Source organism: Schistocerca nitens, chromosome 4, assembly GCF_023898315.1.
Source record: "Schistocerca nitens isolate TAMUIC-IGC-003100 chromosome 4, iqSchNite1.1, whole genome shotgun sequence".
NCBI lineage: Eukaryota > Metazoa > Arthropoda > Insecta > Orthoptera > Acrididae > Schistocerca > Schistocerca nitens.
Window position 1 is genome coordinate 928177934 of NC_064617.1, and position 22323 is coordinate 928200256.

The 22323-nt window shown below is 43.3% G+C and overlaps 1 protein-coding gene across 1 annotated transcript in view; it reads left to right on the forward strand.

The window, feature by feature from the left end:
* The window catches only part of LOC126253553 (adenylate cyclase type 2), a 330392-nt gene that overhangs the window by 543 nt on the left and 307526 nt on the right, over positions 1–22323 (forward strand). The window lies entirely within an intron of this gene.

A 22323-nucleotide genomic window follows, 5' to 3' on the forward strand; every position in this document is an offset into this window, starting at 1 on the left:
GTGCCAGCGATATTGTTTGTCAGCAAGGTGGCCATTGAAGCTTCTGTTGATGCGATAGCATGTTGTTTTCTCTATGTTCATTGGCAATCTAGATTGTTCACTATGGAAAGCAATAAAATATACACTCCTGGAAATGGAAAAAAGAACACATTGACACCGGTGTGTCAGACCCACCATACTTGCTCCGGACACTGCGAGAGGGCTGTACAAGCAATGATCACACGCACAGCACAGCGGACACACCAGGAACCGCGGTGTTGGCCGTCGAATGGCGCTAGCTGCGCAGCATTTGTGCACCGCCGCCGTCAGTGTCAGCCAGTTTGCCGTGGCATACGGAGCTCCATCGCAGTCTTTAACACTGGTAGCATGCCGCGACAGCGTGGACGTGAACCGTATGTGCAGTTGACGGACTTTGAGCGAGGGCGTATAGTGGGCATGCGGGAGGCCGGGTGGACGTACCGCCGAATTGCTCAACACGTGGGGCGTGAGGTCTCCACAGTACATCGATGTTGTCGCCAGTGGTCGGCGGAAGGTGCACGTGCCCGTCGACCTGGGACCGGACCGCAGCGACGCACGGATGCACGCCAAGACCGTAGCATCCTACGCAGTGCCGTAGGGGACCGCACCGCCACTTCCCAGCAAATTAGGGACACTGTTGCTCCTGGGGTATCGGCGAGGACCATTCGCAACCGCCTCCATGAAGCTGGGTTACGGTCCCGCACACCGTTAGGCCGTCTTCCGCTCACGCCCCAACATCGTGCAGCCCGCCTCCAGTGGTGTCGCGACAGGCGTGAATGGAGGGACGAATGGAGACGTGTCGTCTTCAGCGATGAGATTCGCTTCTGCCTTGGTGCCAATGATGGTCGTATGCGTGTTTGGCGCCGTGCAGGTGAGCGCCACAATCAGGACTGCATACGACCGAGGCACACAGGGCCAACACCCGGCATCATGGTGTGGGGAGCGATCTCCTACACTGGCCGTACACCACTGGTGATCGTCGAGGGGACACTGAATAGTGCACGGTACATCCAAACCGTCATCGAACCCATCGTTCTACCATTCCTAGACCGGCAAGGGAACTTGCTGTTCCAACAGGACAATGCACGTCCGCATGTATCCCGTGCCACCCAACGTGCTCTAGAAGGTGTAAGTCAACTACCCTGGCCAGCAAGATCTCCGGATCTGTCCCCCATTGAGCATGTTTGGGACTGGATGAAGCGTCGTCTCACGCGGTCTGCACGTCCAGCACGAACGCTGGTCCAACTGAGGCGCCAGGTGGAAATAGCATGGCAAGCCGTTCCACAGGACTACATCCAGCATCTCTACGATCGTCTCCATGGGAGAATAGCAGCCTGCATTGCTGCGAAAGGTGAATATACACTGTACTAGTGCCGACATTGTGCATGCTCTGTTGACTGTGTCTATGTGCCTGTGGTTCTGTCAGTGTGATCATGTGATGTATCTGATCCCAGGAATGTGTCAATAAAGTTTCCCCTTCCTGGGACAATGAATTCACGGTGTTCTTATTTCAATTTCCAGGAGTTTAGATGACACAGTACATGTGAAAATTATCATTGATTGTCATTCACGTGCCACTGTTATCTTTACGTACTTGTACCACTCTAAATCAGAATCCTGTTTCCTTGACAACTCCTTAACGTCATATTTTAATCCATATTATTAATGAACAATCTTTCTCTCATCAAGATTTCAATAATTTCATTGTGTACACTTACAGTATTTGATCCTTCATATTAATTTTTCATACAAAACCGCGCGCGCGCACCACACACACACACGCTCAAATAAAAAACTGTGGATTGCCAATACTATAAGACGTAAAGGATGTCTATTCTGATTACTAGGTAAGTTGGCCTCAGTACAAATAGTATCCTTACAGGTGACCCCCTCAGTAGTCTACAGGTCATAACTCAATGCTAACCCAGAAACCCAGTGGTTCCGACAAACCACGATCATTTTGCAGGCCTCCACGGTTACTGAAAGACTTTTGTTGCTTCTCGCGGTACAGCGTTACATTGCAATACTAAGGTAAGAATTCTAGAGCTGTTAGCTATGGAGGCGATTACGATGGACACTCTAGAGATGGGTGGGGCCTGTTTTGGGTCCAAACATACAGACGACACTACACTGTCACGATTGGAGCGATCACTACCAATAATCTACAATAAATAAATGGGAACACAGTTTTGTAGCAGTCTTCTAACTTCATGCAAGTAATGAACTGCTCCGTATCGGCTGTTTATTGATCGCACTTGCCTGTTACAAACGATTGACGACCAAGCGGCGAATCTGGTATTACTTTCCATGAATGACTGCTGTTTCTGATCTTCACGTCGGCTTTGTTAGTGTAGTCCCGTCGACACATGATCAGCCTTGGTGCTTCAAATGGCTCTAAGCACTATGGGACTTAACATCTGAGGTCATCAGTCCCCTAGACTTAGAACTACTTAAACCTAACTAACCTCAGGACATCACACACATCGATGCCAGAGGAAGGAGTCGAACTTGCGATCGTAGCAGAAGCGCGGTTCCGGACCGAAGCGTCTAGAACCGTTCAGTCGCAGCGGCCGGCAGCATTTTGGGCCCCTGGCTGGAGAACACTCCTGCCTCGTGAAATTTTCAATTTTTTAAAGTGTTTCATTTATAATTGTGTTAGTCCATGACAGTTATTTTTTCTTGCTCCTTCCAGATTTTGTTTTTCCAATCTTATTGAACTTTTAAAGATACTAGGGTCAGGGGGAAGGTGGGGCGGGGGGGGGGGGGCGGAGGAGGAATGGGAGCAGGAACTAAACGTCGGTTCCACATGAAAGTTGTGACTCACACCATATGACAAGTTCCGTGAGATCTCTAGCCAATTTCCCCACCTCCTTGTATTTTCTTAACATTTCATGCCGGTATGGCCTTTACTCTTCCTCGCATTTGTTTTTCTACGCCAGAAGAATCCATTAAGGGTCGCTTAGGTTGATAACTCTCCTGCCTTGACATTATTTCTTTAAAACGTTTTGCGTTGAAAGATAAAAGTTAACACAAGTTTTTCATAATCATAGAGCAACAGTTGCGCGATGTCCTGAAATTTATCTGCTTCAGGATCTTCTACGGGCGTGAAGTCTGTAGCGGTAGAAATCCAGTCCATCCGTCGCCGTGATTTATTTATCTTGAAATTACTTATCTTACTTCACATAAAACACTAACATAATTATGAAACCACGACTTGTATTTTGGATGGTTTTCAATTTTTTAAAGCATCTCCGTAAGAACAGAATGGAGGGTCCGATAACCTCCAAGTTTGTTAGCATTAAAACACATCAGTACAATCCCGCCCTACTTGTCTAATCGTGCGTTTTTTTTTTCTTCCAAGAATTTTTACCGGAAATGAACTCCGTTACCAATTACCACCCAATAGTAATGTTCACCTTACCTCGATCACGATTTGCAACAATTATATTAATATTTAGTGCACTGGTAGACATTCTGATAATGTAGAAGATATCAAGAAACACGTCTTAAATTCAGTAAATGAATACTGAGTTAATTATGTGAAATTGTCTCCAACCCAGTCGGACATATGCTACCAAAGGCGAACAGATTACCAGCGTTTTGATTGCTAGCTGCTTTAATACACCGCGTGATCGAATACATGATCTGCAGTGCACACACACACACACACACACACACACACACACACACACACACACAAACACACACATGATAACCTATAATTCATCAAAAAATTATAAGTTATACTGTCCTTAAGTCTCAGAAAATAGTTGCAATAGGAAAGCAATACCAGTACTTCATGATTACATGAATATGGTTCGTCAATATAAATAATTCGTTGAGTTGCGCTGCCTCACAATAATGCGTTCAGCAGTTACGCCATTTTCACCAGCCCCAACCCGTCATTTTCCGGAAGTTTCGTCTCAGATAAACCACCAGTTTTTCAACCGAAAAAATACTTCACAAGGATTCAACAACCGAAAGTAACGAGCTCCAGAGAAATTAATTTATATCACATATTGAAAGCAGGTTGGGCAGCAATTTTGAAATACACATGCGTCGCGCCACAGTCCTAAAAATTAATAAATGCAACTTTGGAATCACTTTTGCTTCGAACGTCACTTTAAATTTTCCTGGTAAATTGCTCTTGGCTTCTAGCATAGCGGTAGTAAGTAAATTATGGAAGTAGCAACCTCAATGTTACATTACTTGCGGATCCAGTTATTTCCGAAGATTCTTTGGCTACTTTTAGGCTAACAGAAATTAACACCAAATTTTAAGCTCTGTCTGTGCTTTTCAGTTAATATCTGAAAAAGGAAGCTAACTTTTAGTTTTAAACTGTACTCGGGTTTGTTACTGGAATTACATGGGAATCTAACACAGGTAACATGACTCGGATTAATAACGCTTTACGAAGAGCAATGAAATTATAAGTATTTGTACTGATAATCACAATGTAATTCTCTGCCATGCCTATACATGCCTCCAACCGAATCAAAAATACTTTGCCTGGTAATGTTGTGAGGTTACAATAATCCAAGTGGTGGTGGTGGTAATGGTGACGGTGTTGTCTATCTGAGGCACAGCGAACGGTATTCGCACTTTGCTTGCAGTCTACGTTAGATGTTGTAGCACATAATTAATACTGTCTTTTAGCACAGCAAGCAGCAAGTGTATTACGGAGTACTGCGCACTGTCTTCGCAGCAACCCACTGTGCGCATTATAAGCGCTCTAGCCATTATTGTTATTACAGTTTGTTAATGTTCAGGCGTTTCACTAACATAGAGAGTAACGGACTCATATCAGTAGATCATATCCGTATCAAAAATCGCGTGCCTTCACAAGTATGCTAATGATTAGATTCCTTCTTTTAAACTGTCTGTTATTAATAATAGGCAATTTTTAAATGATAACTGTTTAGTAAAATATGGTTTCAAAATATTAAATCGAATTACCCGCGCCGGCCGGTGTGGCCGAGCGGTTCTAGGCGCTTCAGTCCGGAACCGCGCTGCTGCTACTGTCGCAGGTTTGAATCCTGCCTCGGGCATGGATGTGTGTGATGCCCTTAGGTTAGGTAGGTGTAAGTAATTCTAAGTCTAGGGGACTGATGACCTCAAATGTTAAGTCTCATAGGGCGTAGAGCCATGTGAACCATTTTTGAATTACCCGCGTACGAACGAAACGGCTGGTTCAAATGGCTCTGAGCACTATGGGGCTTAACATCTGTGGTCATCAGTCCCCTAGAACTTAGAACTACTTAAACCTAACTAACCTAAGCACATCACATACATCCATGCCCGAGGCAGGATTTGAACCTGCGACCGTAGCGGTCACGCGGTTCCAGACTGAAGCGCCTAGAACCGCACGGCCACACCGCCGGCGAAACGGCTGGTAGAAGCCTACCTGAGTAAGATCACTTTGGATTCAAGAGCGATGTTCAAATACGCAAGGCAATAATCATCCAACGATTTATCTCACTGGATTGCTTAAAAAAAAGGCAAATTCATATTTAAATAGTTTCATGGTTCAGAGGAGCACTTTTGACAATGCTGACTGGAGTATGATCTTTGAAACTGGAACACTATCACTTATAAGACCACAGTTATCAGTCAAAGGACATCGTGAGGGAGAGGCAGTGACAAGATAGGAGTGAGACAAGATTGTATCTTACCCTCGTGTGTTGTTCAGTGTGTATATAGAACAAACAGTAAAGAAAACTAAACTAAAAATTAGTAAATTCATGAGACGAACTTCAAGAAAAGTAAAACAGAAAACGTGCTGCTCTTCTTTGAACTTTGTCGATGTTCCCTGTTAATCCTATCTGGCAAGCATCCCAGACTGCTCAGTAGTACTCCAAAAGAAGACTTACAAGCGTAGTGTAGGCGGTGTCTTTAGTAGATCTGCTACATTTTCTAAGTATTCTGCCAATAAAACGCAGTAGTCTATTTGGTTCGCCTACCCCACAACATTTTCTGTGTATTGTGTGTAAATTCCTAAGGGACCAAATTGCAGAGGTCATCGGTCCCCATATATACACACTACTTAAACTAACTTATGCTAAGGACAACACACACATCCATGCCCGAGGGAGGGGCCCCGCGTTTCTGTGTGTTCCTTCCATCTTAAGTAGTTCGTAATTTTAATTCCTAGGTATTTAGCTGAATTTACGGCCTTAGATTTGCCTGATTCATCGTGTAACCGAAGTTTAGCGGTTACCTTTTAGCACCACATTTTCATAATTTACGGTCCATTGGCAAGTTTCGCACCATACAGACATCTTTTCTAAATCGTTTTGCAATTTGTTTTGATCTTCTGACGACTTTATTAGATGATAAACGACAGCATTATCTGTAAACCACCTAAGACGGCTGCTCAGATTGTCTCCTAAATCGTTTACATGGATAACGAGCAGCAGAGATTCCATAACAAAACGCCAGAAATCACTTTTGTTTTGCTCGATAATTTTCCGTCAATTACTACGACCTGTGACCCGTCTGATAAAAAATCACGAATCCAGTCACGTAACTAAAATGGTTCAAATGGCTCTGAGGTCATCAGTCCCCTAAAACTTAGAACTACTTAAACCTAACTAACCTAAGGACATTACACACATCCATGCCTGAGGCAGGATTCGAACCTGGACCGTAGCTGTCGCGCGGCTCCAGACTGTAGCGCCTAGAACCGATCGGCCACTTCGGCCCGCCAATCACGTAACTGAGGCGGTATTCCATAAGCACGCAATTTCGCTACAAACCTCTTGCGTGGTACAGTGTCAAAGGTCTTCTGGAAATCCAGAAACACAGACTCAGTTTGAAATCCCTTGTCAATAACACTCAACCCTTCGTGTGAGTAAAGAGCGACTTGTGTTTCACAAGGACGATGTTTTCGAAATCCGTGTTGACTGTGTGTCAATAGACTGTTCTCTTCGAGATGAATCACAATGTTCGAACACAGTATATGTTCCAGAATCCTGCTGCATACTAACGTTAATGATATGGGCTTGTAATTAAGTGGATTATTATTACCACACTTCTTGAATATTGGTGTGACCTATTCAACATTCCAGTGTTTCGGTACGGGTCTTTCGTCGAGCGAGCGGTTGTGTATGGTTGTTAAATATGGATCTATTGTTTCAACATCCTCTGAAAGGAACCTAATTGGTATACAATCTGCATTGGAAAACTTGTATCACTACTCCGATGATATCTATTTCTAAGTTACTCATGTTGGCAGTTGTTCTTGATTCGAATTCTGGATTATTTACTTCGTCTTCTTTGGTAAATGAATTTCGGAAAGCTGTGTTTAGTAAAACTGGTTTGCCAGCACTGTCGTCGATATTATTCTCATTGCTATCGCACAGAGAGGGCATTGACTGTGTCTTGACGCTAGCATACATTACATACGACCAGAATCTCTTTGGATTTGAGCCTTGTTTGCGTCAGGAAATAGGGACTGAAGACCTTGTAGTTTGGTCACTTTATATCCCAAACCAACCAACCATGTTTTGATTTTCTGACAGAATTCGAGACAAAGTTTCGTTGTGGAAACTTTTATAAGCATCTTGCATTGAAGTCCGCACTAAATTTCAGCTTCTGTAAAAGATCTCCAGTTTTGGAGATTTTACGATCGTTTAAATTTTACATGATTCTTTTCGTAGTTTCTGGAACAGTGTTCTGATCCGTTTTGTGTACCAAATGGGATCAGCTTCATCGTTTGTTAATTTCTATGGTATAAATCTCTCAATTGCTGTCGGTACTATTTCTTTGAATTCAAGCCACATCTGGCCTATACTTACATTTATTAATTTGGAAGGAGTGGAGATTGTCTTTCGGGAAGGCGTCAAGTTAATTTTTGTCTGCTTTTTTGAATAGGTATAGTTTTCGTTTATTTTTGTAGGATTTGAGGGTTGCAATATTCACTCTCGCTACGTCAACCCTGTGTTCGCTAATCCCTGTATCCGTTTTGATGCTCGCCATTAACTCAGGATTATTTGTTGCTAAGAGGTCAAATGTGTTTTCAGAGTCGTTTACTATTCCCATGGGCTCATGAACTAATTGCTCGAAGTAATTTTCAGAGAATGCGTTTAGCACAATTTCGGATGATGTTTTATGCGTACTTCCGTATTAGAACGTGTATTTTCGCCAACATATCGAGAGGAAATTAGTCATTATCAACTACAAGTGTTTGAGTCGGGTACGTGTTTGAAATTAAGCTCAAGTTTTCTTTGAACTATTCAGCAATTGTATCATATGAGTTTGGAGGTCGGTAAAAGTATCCATTTATTATTTTTATTCCACTTGCCAAGAATGACCTCTGCCCATAGTAACTCACAGGAACTGTGTACTTCAATTTCCCTTCAAGGTAAACTGCTTCTAAGAGCAACAAACACGCCACCCCCAGTTGTGTTTATCCTATCCTTTCTGAACAGCGTCCTTCGCAAAACTTTCGGCTAAACTTATCCCCGGCTTTTGCCAGCTTTCAGTGCCTATAACGATTTGAACATCAATGCTTTCTATTAGCACTTGGAGCTCTTTACTTTCCCCACACAGCTACGATAATTTAAAACTGTTATACCGATGGTTCGTGGATCTACGTTCTTCCTGTGTTCGACCTGCGTGCTTTGAGGTTGAAATCCTGTTTGTGTTTCCCCGAGACCCTCTAACCTAAAAAACTGCCCAGTCCACGCCACCATCCTCTGCTACCCATGTACGCAATTCCTGCGTGCAGTGGTCTCAGACTAACCTATTTGGCGGAACCCTAAACCCAACCACACCCTATGGCCAAGTCGAGGAATCTACAACGTACACAGTTGCAGAACCGTCTGAGCCTCTGATACAGACCACTCATCTCTGTACCAGAGGTCCGCAAACGGTCCTGTCGACTATACTGCAAATGGTGAGCTCCGCTTTCATCTATCAAACAAGACGGGCGGCCTTTGAAATGCGTTATTAGAGAACAATTCGTAATAATAGATGGACGAAGATATTCTGAATCGAGTCTGGGGGAAAATAGACTTATTCCACAACCTGATTGAAAGAACAGTATGAGAAGTCTTACCCTGAGGCATCAAGGAATATTTTGTTTGGCAGTGAAGGGAAGTGTGCTGAGTAAAGCTTATGGGGAACACCAAGCCATGAATCTAGTTAACGGAGCCAAATATATGTAGGTTGCAGGAGTTACGCATAGACTGGGTTGCAAAGCTACATGACATCAGTTTCCGGATTATTAATACAACAAGGCCTATTACCATGGTTAAGAAAGAAGTATTAATCGTCTATTGCAGAGGTACGGTGTGGTAAGTGTATAATTATGAATAGGTAAGTGTAAAATTAGGAAGAGACACGCTAAAGCAAACGATTCAAAAGGCTATGAATAGTGATCAGTTTGGAGACAACTTAAAGAATATTGTAATCGTATTGAGTCTCCTTTGCTGAGGGCTGGTTGACTAAGGCAGAGCTGGCTGAAGGGTGAGGTCGCGGGGTTACTTCCAGGTCGGTGAACGGGGCGATCAAAGTAATAAGATTCAGTCCCGGAAGATGCATTCTCTTTGAGCACAAGGAGAGGCAGGAGCCCTCTGAAGCCTGCCGGCACGGAAGGCGGACCAGCACTGAATAACCGCGGCGTCAAATCAGCTGTAAGGGCGTGGGATTAGTCCGTCGGTTCTGTTCCGCAACCTGGAGGTGGCTTTTACAAAGTGCTTATGACGTCCAAAGCACTTGCTAGATGACGGTACGGTTGAAAAGAGCGTAAACGTTTAATGTGAAGAAACAAGTAGTAATAATGTCCATTTCTGAATTCTGGAACACTTGCAAATTTAATGAGCAGTCAGTGTTTCAGCAGTAAATTTAAACTTTCCAGTCATGAGTAGTAGTTGCCTCCACTGTAAAAGTTGTATCGTGCAGCAACTGTATCCAGGGTTGCTACCAAACACCTATGCGGTGGTCCTGGACACAGAGATAACCGGTTTGAGTCCTGATGAGGGCGAAAAGTTCCTGATCAACTGACTTCACTCGTGAAGTCTTGGATCAAGTTCCAAACTTCTTCGCGATGTCTCGTGAAGTCTCATGTAGTACTGTCAAAGATGATCCGTTCGCCGGACGAGAGTATCAAGATCGGAGGATGCCCTTGGTGCTATTCGCAGGAATAAGCTGTGTGCCGGCACCAGATTTCACCATCTGCTTTGTCTTATCACCACACAACAAAAACGTGACAGCACACTTCACAGATATTTGTAATTTCCTATATCCAATGAGTAGCTGGAGTCAGCCCAAACAAATACTGCTAAACATCACTTTCCTATGAAGCCTGGTGACAACGAAATGCGTTTGTTTCTTTCCTGTCAAAAACAAAACGATTTTTAAGGTGGAATTTAACACGCCCACATAACCGAGCGATACCAAATTAGTCTAGTCTGATACTCGGTTTATCAGTATGTATTAACAGGGAAATTTCGTGCGACGTAAGACTGCCGAACTTTATTGGTACCAAAAGTCTTTTCTAATCGAACTACTGTCTACATGACTGTGTCGAAAACACATTGAAACATTATGTTGCTATACACCTGAGACCAATACACCTGAATTCAAAACACAGGGACTGGGTTTTTGTTCCATAGCTCATTATATAATATATTTCTTTCGCGAAGTGCGAATATCATTGGTGGAGTGCAAAATTTTATTGAAATAGTTAAAGACAGATGCATATATATATATATATATATATATATATATATATATATATATATATATATAGAGAGAGAGAGAGAGAGAGAGAGAGAGAGAGAGAGAGAGAGATAGGAGTGGTTGGATCCGAATCTGATTCATAAGTTGCACCTTTCGATCGCCACGGACGACACACCACATCTGGGTACGCATATGCCTAGCGAATCATAACAAAGATGTCATTTGTCTTCATACTGTGACATACTACAAATGCTGACGGAAGTAACTACGAGTTAGTCAGTGGCCAATGTAATTGCTCGCTTTCTCCCTTAAACAAATAAATATAGCTGCTCTAAGTCTCAATTAACACCTACCATTAAATTCCCGTGGTGAGTTTAGTTTGTCCTTAGCGATATGATCTGGCTGGCACATTACTGTAAGTCTTTAGTAAGGAAATAAGTGGAAATTGCTAATAGAAGATATATAACTACAGTTGCATTATTTAAATTATGGAGAGACTAATGATGAATGACACACCATGGCAGTGATTTTTCTACCAGTGGCTTAAGCTCTAACTTAACAGCAGCAGTACCAGGATGGCATTAACACATGTCGTCGGAGGTGCAATATGATGAAACGAGAAAACGGTGTAATCTCAGATAGTCAATTACAGGTTGACTTCCACAAAGGGAAGAAATACTTGGGAATTGTTTTAGATCAGTAGTGGGGATTTTGGGCACCGGGATAGCGCTTGGCATTTTGAACGATAATCAATGCAATAAATATACACAGCGCAACTAGGGACAGGATAACTACTGGGTCGATCTCTGAGACGCGGTTGGACGGCTCAGCTGGTAATTCGCAGTCAAGGGAAGGCAGAGAATTAGATTCAAATGGTGGTTCAGTGTGCAGTTTCAATTCTTCACCCATCATAAGCAACACAATGTATGGTTCATGTTATATGTTCAGACACTCTCCCTCTTTAGCTATGCTTTCTTTTAAAACAACGAAGAATAGCCAAAATCTCCAGCAGCGGGTGCACACGAGGCGGGGCAAATCGAACTAAGAAGACGTGGCGAACAAATGTTTACCGATCCTTCGGTTTCTGTCGTGGGTATCTCATACATTAGACACCAGCTGAGACCAGTCCGTGTAGCTACAGTAGTAACACAGCACAGTCACTTCCCAGACGGTATCACGGAACTGCCGTGTGTTTCTCGTTTCCGTAACACGATAGTATCTTCCTAATTTTACGAAGGTTTGAGATTAATAAAGTCAACGGCCTTGCCGCAGTGGTAACACCGGTTCCCGTCAGATCATCGAAGTTAAGCGCTGTCGGGCTGTGCTAGCACTTGGATGGGTGACCATCCACTCTGTCTAGCGCTGTAGGCAAGCGGGGTGCACTCGCCCTTGTGAGGCGAACTGAGCAGCTACTTGATTGAGAAGTAGCGGTTCCGGTCTCAGAAACTGACATACGGCCGGGAGACCGGTGTGCTAACCACATGCCCCTCCATATCCGCATCCAGTGACGCCTGTATACTGAGGATGACGCGGCGGCCGGTCGGTACCTTTGGGCCTTCATGGCCTGTTCGGGAGGAGTTTGAGTTTAATAAAACGTAGCACGCAGTAGACGTAAGTCATTTAATTTAGTTTGGTTACTGCACGTAATGAGTGGCAAGACATTGCATTTACAAACCAATTCATGACCAACCAAACAATCAGTAAATTCACCATCTTGAACATGGTTGTTGGCAGCAGCTGTAAGTTTACAATTTAATTTACAACCAATAACTTGCTCATTTGCTACTAAAGCCATTGTCTGTAACTGGTTTCCAGTTCATAATTAAAAGGATGTTATTTTGGTAATTTATTATTGATTTTTCGCCGTAAACACTTGATCCATTAACATTCCACATGACATAAAAATGGATACTAAAGTCTAGCAGTGGCCGAGCGGTCGCAGACGCTTCAGTCCGGGACCACGCTGCTGCTACGGTCGCAGGTTCGAATCCTGCCTCGGGCATGGATGTGTGTGATGTCCTTAGGTCAGTTAGGTTTAAGTAGTTCTAAGTCTAGGGGACTGATGACCTCAGATGTTAAGTCCCATAGTGCTTAGAGCCATTTGAACCATTTTGAAAGTCTAGCGAAAGTTGCTAATAAATGCCAAGAGTAAAGCAAAGTAAAAGAAGCAAAAGAAAGAAATAGGAAACCAAATAAGTATTTCATCGATCCAGTCCCTTACTGTAGGTGTTCGAGTGTACCGCAGATTTGTCCTCGACTCCGTACCAGTCTAGGGCGGATGCTGGCTGTATCCCACGGTACATTATATGACCCATCAATTGCGGATGCAATTTTTCATCTCGTCACGGTTTTCACATCGTCCTGCGTACATCATATCCATTACTGTCGCCAGAAATAGAAGTCGAGTACCGACAGATCTGGCGAGCATTCAACGTCCATATGTATGCTGTTAGTTTATTGGGAAAAAGATCCCGTGCAGCTTGGCGCACAGATGCAGTGCAGTGTCTAGGTACACCATCTTGTTGTTGCATCCATATCAATTGCTTCGTTCTTAAATCGTAGAGCAGAGCAGGCAGTTCATTACGAAGAAAATTCGTGCACGCTCTCCTGTTGAACCTGTCTTAAATAAATGAGGACCAGCATCACGGTTACCGATAATACGAGGTGCGGCTAGAAAAAAACCGGACTGATGCTGGAAAAAACATTTATTTACAATTATTTACAATTTCATGTTATCTCCTTCAATGTACTCTCCTCCTCGGTCTCTACACCGCTCCATACGAATTTTCCACTGTTCATAGCAATGCTGCAGATCATTTTCGGTAAGTCCATACATTACTTCCGTCGCTTTTTCTTTTACTGCTTCAACAATCTCAAATCTAGTTCCTTTCAAAGCTGACTTGACTTTAGGGAAAAGAAAAATGTCACAGGGGGCCAAATCAGGTGAGTAGGGTGGATGATCTAAGATGGGAATGTTGTGTTTTGCCAAAAACGTCTTCACTGACAACGCACTGTGAGCTGGGGCATTGTCTTGGTGAAGGATCCATGACTTTTTTCTCCACAAATCGTTCCGTTTTCTCCGTACTCGCTCACGTAGGGTAGCCAGGACGCTAATGTAGTAATGCTGATTCACTGTTTGTCCCTCTGGTACCCAATCAATGTGCACAATGCACAATCCCTTTGATGTAAAAAAAAAAAAAAAAAAAAAAAAAAAAAAAAAAAAAACAATCATCATTGCGTTGAATTTCGATTTTGACATTCGTGCTTTTTTTTGTCGTGGAGAACCAGGAGTTTTCCAATGCATCGATTGGCGTTTAGTTTCGGGATCGTAAGTAAAAAACCACGATTCATCGCAAGTAATAACATTTTGTAAGAAGGTGGGATCACTTTCAATGTTTTCCAGGATGTCAGAACAAATCATTCTTCGGCGTTCCTTCTGTTCAATTGTGAGACACTTTGGAACCATTTTTGAACACACTTTGTTCATGTTGAAACTTTCATGAAGAATCTGCCTAACACTTTCCTTGTCAACTCCTGTTAACTCAGACACTGCTCTGATTGTTAAACGGAGATCTTGTCGAACAAGTTTACCGATTTTTTCAATGTTTGCATCAGTTTTTGCTGACAATGGTCTGCCAGTGCGAGTGTCATCACTGGTGTCTTCGCGGCCATCTTTAAATCGTTTAAACCACTCAAACACTTGTGTTCGCGATAAACAATCATCGCCGTACACTTGTTGTAACATTACAAACGTTTCACTTGCAGATTTTCCTAGTTTGAGACAAAATTTGATGTTAACACGCTGTTCTTTCTGTACACTCAACATTTTCCGACGCACAGACAAAACGTCAACTACTTAAAACAGACGCCACGGGCAGACTGAGTGCAGGAGGCAGATGAAACTCGAGCAGTAGGCGGAGCGAGAGTCACGTGACAGGCCACGCGACTTTCAGCCTTATTGCATTCGTTTTATTGTTTCACCAGTACTAGTCCGGTTTTTTTCTAGCCACACCTCGTACAACCCCAGCATTTGACGGTCCATCGGTATTGATATCCTGCCTCAAGCAGAGGGTTTGGCGGAGGTCCAATAGTGTTTGGCAATGGGATCTGGCATCTCTGTGCTGCAAACGTTTGACTCGTCTTTGAACAGTCTCTTTAAATAATAAATTGTTTCAATTTCCCACTTAAAAAATATCAGCCAATTAGCTTTGTCCACCACTGAAAACTTCTGGTGCGCCTGCTGGCGGTATGAGAGCATGTTTAAAGGAGGGAAGGAAGATTACGTCTAAATGTCCCGTCGACAACAAGGTCATTATAGTGTGGTTGTTTGAGTCCTTCAACACTACGATGCGCCGTGCTCGTCATATTTGTAACACGCTGCGGGCGTCCTTGTACTACTGTGGGTATCACATCTAACGCAGTGGCATTGACTCGATTTCGCACAAGATTGCTTCCCTGGCGCTTCCTGGGTGTAAATCCCCTGTGTCTTGAGCTCGTTGTATTACAGCTTGAAACGCATCTGCGCAAGTCGGCTCCCACCTCGTTCCGAATACCTCTCGGCGTACATTCGAGGTGTCACCCAGGCAGCCTTTTTGCACAGCTAAGTAAATAAAATTAGTAGCAAGGAATCGCGTCGGAAATATCCACTAAAGTAACAACAACGAAACAGGATGCTGGCACAGGAATACTTTAGAAGCATTTTCTCATTATCAGATTTATGCCCGTTATTTCTTAAGGAAATTTTTTTCTACTGTGTGCCGTGGCAGGAAGGAGACGGACAAGGAGACGTCTCCAGCGGTGGGGTCGCCTTTTTATATAATCTGTATGGTGATTTAAGTTAAAAGCCCAGACGTCACACCCTGCAGCCATTCATTCCGGTGGTCCCTTGTTTGCCAATAACCGTCGAAAAAATTTCGGAATTTTTTGTGATGCCCAATAGCATTCAAATAGCAGTATCATGTTAACTGGTTGCGTGCTGTGACAGGGTGAGCCCTTCACGTGCAGAAGGTAATGGGACTGAATCTGGTCATACAATTTTTTTAAAATTTTTTATCAAAATGACTCATCATTATTTTCATTCAGTTAATTGGTTTAAATGTAATTTTTATTTCTGTTCCTTTGTCACATCATTTTAATTATCACATCAAATTCTTCATTGGCTCTCATTTCTGTCATGCTTTTTCCGCTTGAAATCTTTATTCTTCTGATATTTATTAATTTATACACGGTATTAATTTCAGTTTAATTTCTTTCGTTTTATCATCCTATTTTTTCGTCCATGTTATTGCTTTCATTATTTCTGTTCCCCATTCTGCTTCATTTCCTTTTATTTATAATCTCTTCTTTAATTTAAACCTCAGTCTGCGTTGTTTTATCCACGGCGCAATAGAAATGGAGGCTATGTTTTAAATGTTTATACGACGATTTCCAACAAAAAATGTACGTCTCTTAACGAAAACTACATTTTTGACACCGCTGCACAGTCAGTAAAAATAGATAACTTCTTTTTTTTCCAACCTATAGATCGGCAATTTCAGTTATTCAATTATTATGGTAGATAAGTATTAATTTAGATTCATGTTTACCGAAATTGCGAGTGGAAACAGAATGAGACAAATAGAAAATTAGAATGAATAAAAAAAATTATACAGTGATTAAGATGAAGTGACGAAGGAATAGAACAAAAAAATACGTTTAAACCAATTAACTGTAGAAAAATAGTGATCAAAGTCATTTCCATAAAGATTTAAGAAACAATGTAAGCCACCTTACAACATTTGAGTCCACAATTTTCCACACGTCAAGGCTTTGTCCCATCCATTTCACCACGCAACCAGTTTTACAAAATAGAACTTATTTAACACTGCTACGCGCCGCGTAAAATTCCGTATTTGTTTTTTCATCGATTATTCTCAAACGAGGCCAACCAGGTCGTATGGCTGGGCTCTTCCCTTACATCGCCAAATGGTTTCAAAAAGTCGATGCCACCCTGGGCGATCTCTCCTTGTGAGATGTGTGCACTTCCAGTTTCACTGTGTTACAGAAACTGTCATGTCGGTAAACATATGTTCACCACGTCTTCCTTGCCCGCCTTTCCCTGTCTTGGGTGCTGCCACGGCACGCTTTGTCTGCATACAGCAGAGCTACTCGTAAGGGTAACTCCCCACAGCCGGCCCCTCGGATTTAGTGGTAAAATGTCCCAGTGGATAGCCCGGCAAAGACTGAACACAGATCAAGCATGAAAACAGCAAGAAGGTCTACTGAATTGTATTAAAAAAAAAAAATTGAACCCCCAAAGCTGTTGAGCGCAGATGAACAGCAGCGGCGTCGTGGTTCAGTGTTCACTGTGTTGGACCGTGTGGTAAACCAACCAGTCGTGTTCATATTCCCTCGAGCGGCTTATTTTTATTTGTTTATTTTTCACGACAATATGAGCTGTCCTTCCGGTCATCGAAATTTTTGTTCTCTTCCTGTGCTCTTGGCAGTTGTCATACCATACGTTGGTTGTAGAATATGAGTCATGTGGTAAGAGTACATCACCATCGGAAGTAGAGTTGATGAATAATGGGAGCAGGCGAGATACCACATAGGCACCTCACAGAAATGAACACAACAAATAAACGCGTGTGAATTATGTTACAACAAAGGAATTCAAGAGTCAAAACTTCCAAAACAGAAATCAATTTCAAAAACATTAAAAACATCTATTTTGACAGAGCACAGAGAAACTGTGTGATTGTGAAACTGTTGCGTTCATTTGTTGCAGTTTATGTGACAAACTATTATGGTTTCATGATTTCTTTGTCCGCCTCCGTAGTGCAGCGGTAGCGTTACCGTCTACCACGCAAGGGGGCCCGGGTTAGATTCCCGGCAGAGGACTGGGTGTTGTGTGTCTTTCATCATCATTATTTTCATCATCATTGACACGCCAGTCGCTGAAGTTGGCGTCAACTAAAAAGACTTGCCATACGGCGGCCGTACCCCGAAGGGTTTCCTAGGGAGTGACCACATTCATATTCATACGTACAACTAAATCAGGCAAGAAGGCATATCTCACTCATTTACCAGGCGTACAAACTAGGTGCGTCGATAGTAAATTCCAATCATATGACACGCGAACTGTCACTGACGCCTTGTAAGACACACCAGACGTCTTTCCCGGTGGAGGATTCTGTTGACTTGTAGCCTTGACATCAAACGTTTCCGTTTCCCATTCGAAAGCTACTTCCTTTCGGCTGCTAATAGAGTAGTTATATAGAATCAACTTTCATTACAGGTCCCGTCCGTACACCATGCTGTTGCAAGCGGACGTTACACCACGACACAGACACAGATTTGAATACAGCGAAAAAAGAAAAGAAATATTGGCACGATGGAGTTTCAAACACGACTCGCCCCCTTGCAGTCCAACACCGTAACCGCTTAACCCTCGGCCGGCCAGAAATTCTGCACGCGTGCGGTGCTCCTGCACATGTGCAACTTCCGGGTCACAGCGAGCACGCCGCAGCCGTCAGCGTTCGTGTAGTGCATGTTTCTGCGCACAGATGTCGATCCTCTGTTACACAAAGTGCGTTGTCGACACCTCGCATGTATATCACAAAATGGCTCTGAGCACTATGGGACTTAACATCTGAGGTCATCAGTCCCCTAGAACTTAGAACTACTTAAACCTAACTAACCTAATTACATCACACACATCCATGCCCGAGGCAGGATTCGAACCTGCGACCGCAGCGGTAGCGCGGTTCCAGGCTGAAGCGCCTAGAACCGCTCGACCACAACGGCCGGCTGTATATCACAACCTGGGCTGTATCTGTAAGATCTGTTGCTTCATCGAGCGCAACAGAGAAAGCAACAAAGTATTTAGCCTTATTTATTAGCTTCCTGCGCAGATCGCCGGCTGCTATGGCTGATTTCTTGAAACCTGCTAACGTTCGTGGGACACACAAGTTCTGCAGCATCAATCAGACACCCTTTCACAAACGCCCGTTCGGAAAAGGGTTTCCCAGATTGTGCAATTCTTAATGCGATATTAAAACTTGCACGCAGTGAAGATTTAATGTGGTTGTCATTCTGGAAAATTGAAAACCGTACATTGTACAGCGTACAGTAAAACAGACAAATATAACACAAGAAACTAAGAGTTCAAGAAGTATCAGTTACTTTGACGTACAGTAAAATCGAGTTGATGTGTCTCATCTATTTTCTTAAGGACATTTAATTTTGCTTGCTGTTCTTCACTGTTGAGTACACTACACTCGTCTTTGTGATATGTATTGCAATGTCTTTCAATTGAAAACTTAAGCTGGCCGCCTATTATTCGGGGGCACAGCAAACACTGAGTTTTCACCAACGGCTACAAAAAAGAATTGCAGTTCCCAGTCATTTTTAAACGACTGAGAACATAGATCTCCCGTCCTTTGCTTTTTCACAGTACTTGCCATTTCTCAGTACTTATCTGTTAAGGTTACGGTCACCAGGGGTAAACGAGACTGGATATGTTGCGCTCTTGCTTCTACCACAGGGAAGTGGAGCCGCCGCCGTTCATTCAGGACCCATGTCTAGTAACAGATGTCGCTGTCGCACACGTGCGCACATGTGCAGCACTTCCGCACGTCTGCACACTGTGCAGCGTTTGGCCGGCCCTGGCTTAACCACACCGTCCTTACTCTTTCAGGCTGCTCTATGTTACACGTCTTGTACTGGACCATTCACTTTTTCTATTTCTTTTTCACGGCTCAGTACACCTCCTTCCTGTTTTCATGTTTGGTCTGTGTTCAGTTTATGACGGGCTGTCCACTGGGACCTCGTAACACTAAATCTGAGGGGTGTGCGAAGGGGAGTTTCCCTTGTCAGCCCCTGCTGGAGTATTGGTTATTGTTCGTGTTTCAGTGTCCCTACAATACATATTTATAAGCCGAATATCACAGAAGACCAATCTGTGACCGCTCTATCGAATGGAGTTGTTAAATTCCAGTTTAAATTTCACTTTGCTTGTATCAGGAAACATACCGACATTTTCTATTGGCACTAGGCGTCGCAGGGAAGTGGTGTTGGGGAGAAATTGTTTGGGTGACTCCGCGCGCGCGCGCGCGCGCGCACACACACACACACACACACACACACATTCTAAAAGTAAATTTCAAATACCTATCGAAGCAAAATATAAAATCCACCTGAAGTCTCTTAGGAGAGACCATTTTTGGGTGGGTTATAATTAGACTGAAAGTGTTCAGAGTTCTACAGTCCTGTCAGATCTGTCTCCAATCGAGCAAAGATGGGACATCATCGGACGCCTAGTCCAGTGTCATCCACAGCCAGCGTTAGCCGTCCCTATACTGACCGACCATGTGCAACAGGCATGGATATCCATCCGGCACCTGTACAACGCAATCTATACACGCATGCTTGTATCCAACATTCTGGCGCCTACACCGATTATTAATGTACTAGCATGTCACATTTACCACGACTGATCTCGCGCTCACTCACTCCGTGAGTGTACGGTATCCTCCAGGTAAGTGATAAGACAGTTGTGTAGAGCGAATGACAAAAATTTTGGAGGTTGTCGAAACAGTTAAATATGCAGGGATAGTATTTTAGGAAAGAAACTGGAACCACCGCGTAAAAAATATTAGAGGGAGGCCGTTTTGCTGGCAAGACAGATGGTACAAAAAAATCCACCAAACGAACTGCTCACAATACGCTGGTCGGTCCTGTCCTAGAGTAATGCTTCCTTCACTTCGTGAAACCACGAAACAGGAAATAAAGCGTTAGGTATCTAATAAGCGGGTTGCTCATGCGCAAAGAGCAAAAGTGTACAGGAAACATAGTCGTTAAGCTTTCAATTAGCCTCAATTACAGGCCTATATCACTAACGTCGATTTGCAGTAGGGTTTTAGAACATATACTGTATTCGAACATTATGAAGTACCCCGAAGAAAACGATTTATTGACACGTAGTCAGCACGCCTTCAGAAAATATCGTTCTTGTGAAACACAACTAGCTCTTTATATCCGCGCGGGATTAGCCGAGCGGTCTTAGGCGCTTGAGTCATGGACTGTGCAGCTGGTCCCGGCGGAGGTTCGAGTCCTCCCTCGGGCAAGGGTGTGTGTGTGTTTGTCCTTAGGATAATTTAGGTTAAGTAGTGTGTAAGCTTAGGGACTGATGACCTTAGCAGTTAAGTCCGATAAGATTTCACATACATTTCAACATTTGAGCTCTTTATACTCATGAAGTAATAAGTGCTATCGACAGAGGATGTAAAATTGGTTCCATATTTTTAGATTTCCAGAAGGCTTTCGACACCGTTCCTCACAAGCGTCTTCTAACAAAACTGCGTACCTACGGAGTATCGCCTCAGTTCTGCGATTGGATTCGTGATTTCCTGTCAGAAAGGTCATAGTTCGTAGTAATATACGGAAAGTCATCGAGTAAAACAGAAGTAATATCCGGGTTTCCCCAAGAATGTGTTATAGGCCTTCTATTGCTCCTGATCTATATTAACGACATAGGGGACAATCTGAGTAGCCGTCTTAGATTGTTTGCAGATGATGCTGCCATTTATCGTCATCACATGATGAAAACGAATTGCAAAATGATTTAGACAAGATACCTGTTTTGTGCGGTGAAGTTATTCACATGAGTACTAAAAGAAATCGGCTAAATTTCGATTACGATAAGTCACACAAATCTGAAGGCTGTAAATTCAACTAAATACATAGGGTTTACAATTACAAATAACCTAAATTGGAACGATCACATAGCTAATATTGTGGGTAGAGCAAACCAAAGACTGCGATTCATTGGCAGAACACTTAGAAGGTGCAACAGATCTACTTAAGAGACTACTTACACCACGCTTGTCCGCCCTAGTCTGGAGTACCGCTGTGCAGTGTGGGGTCCGCATCAGGTGGAACTGACGAATGACATCGAAGAAGTACAGAGAAGGGCAGCTCATTTTGTCTTATCGTGAGAGAGGGGACATAGTGTCACAGACATGATACGTGAATTGGAGTGGCAATCATTAAAACAAAGGCGTTTTTCGTTGCGACGGGATCTTCTCACGAAATTTCAGTCACCAGTTTTCTCCTCCGATTGCGAAAACATTCTGTTGGCACGCACCTACATAGGGAGAAATGATAATCACGATAAAATGAGAGAAATCAGGGCTCGCACGGAAAAATTTAAGTGCTAGTTCTTCCCGCGTGCCGTTCCAGAGTGGAACGATAGAGAGACAGCTTGAAGGTGGTTCAATGAAACCTCTGCCAGGCACTTTATTGTAAATAGCAGAGTACTCACGTAGATTTAGATGTTGTAGCTGTGGTCTTCAGTCCTGAGACTGGTTTGATGCAGCTCTCCATGCTACTCTATCTTGTGCAAGCTTCTTCATCTCCCAGCACCTACTGCAGCCTACATCCTTCTGAATCTGCTTAGTGTATTCATCTCTTGGTCTCCCTTTACGATTTTTACCCTCCACGCTGCTCTCCAATACTAAATTGGTGATCCCTCCATGTCTCAGAACATGTCCTACCAACCGATCCCTTCTTCTAGTCAAGTTATGCCCCAAGCTCCTCTTCTCCCCAATTCTATTCAATACCTCCTCAATTAATTATGTGATC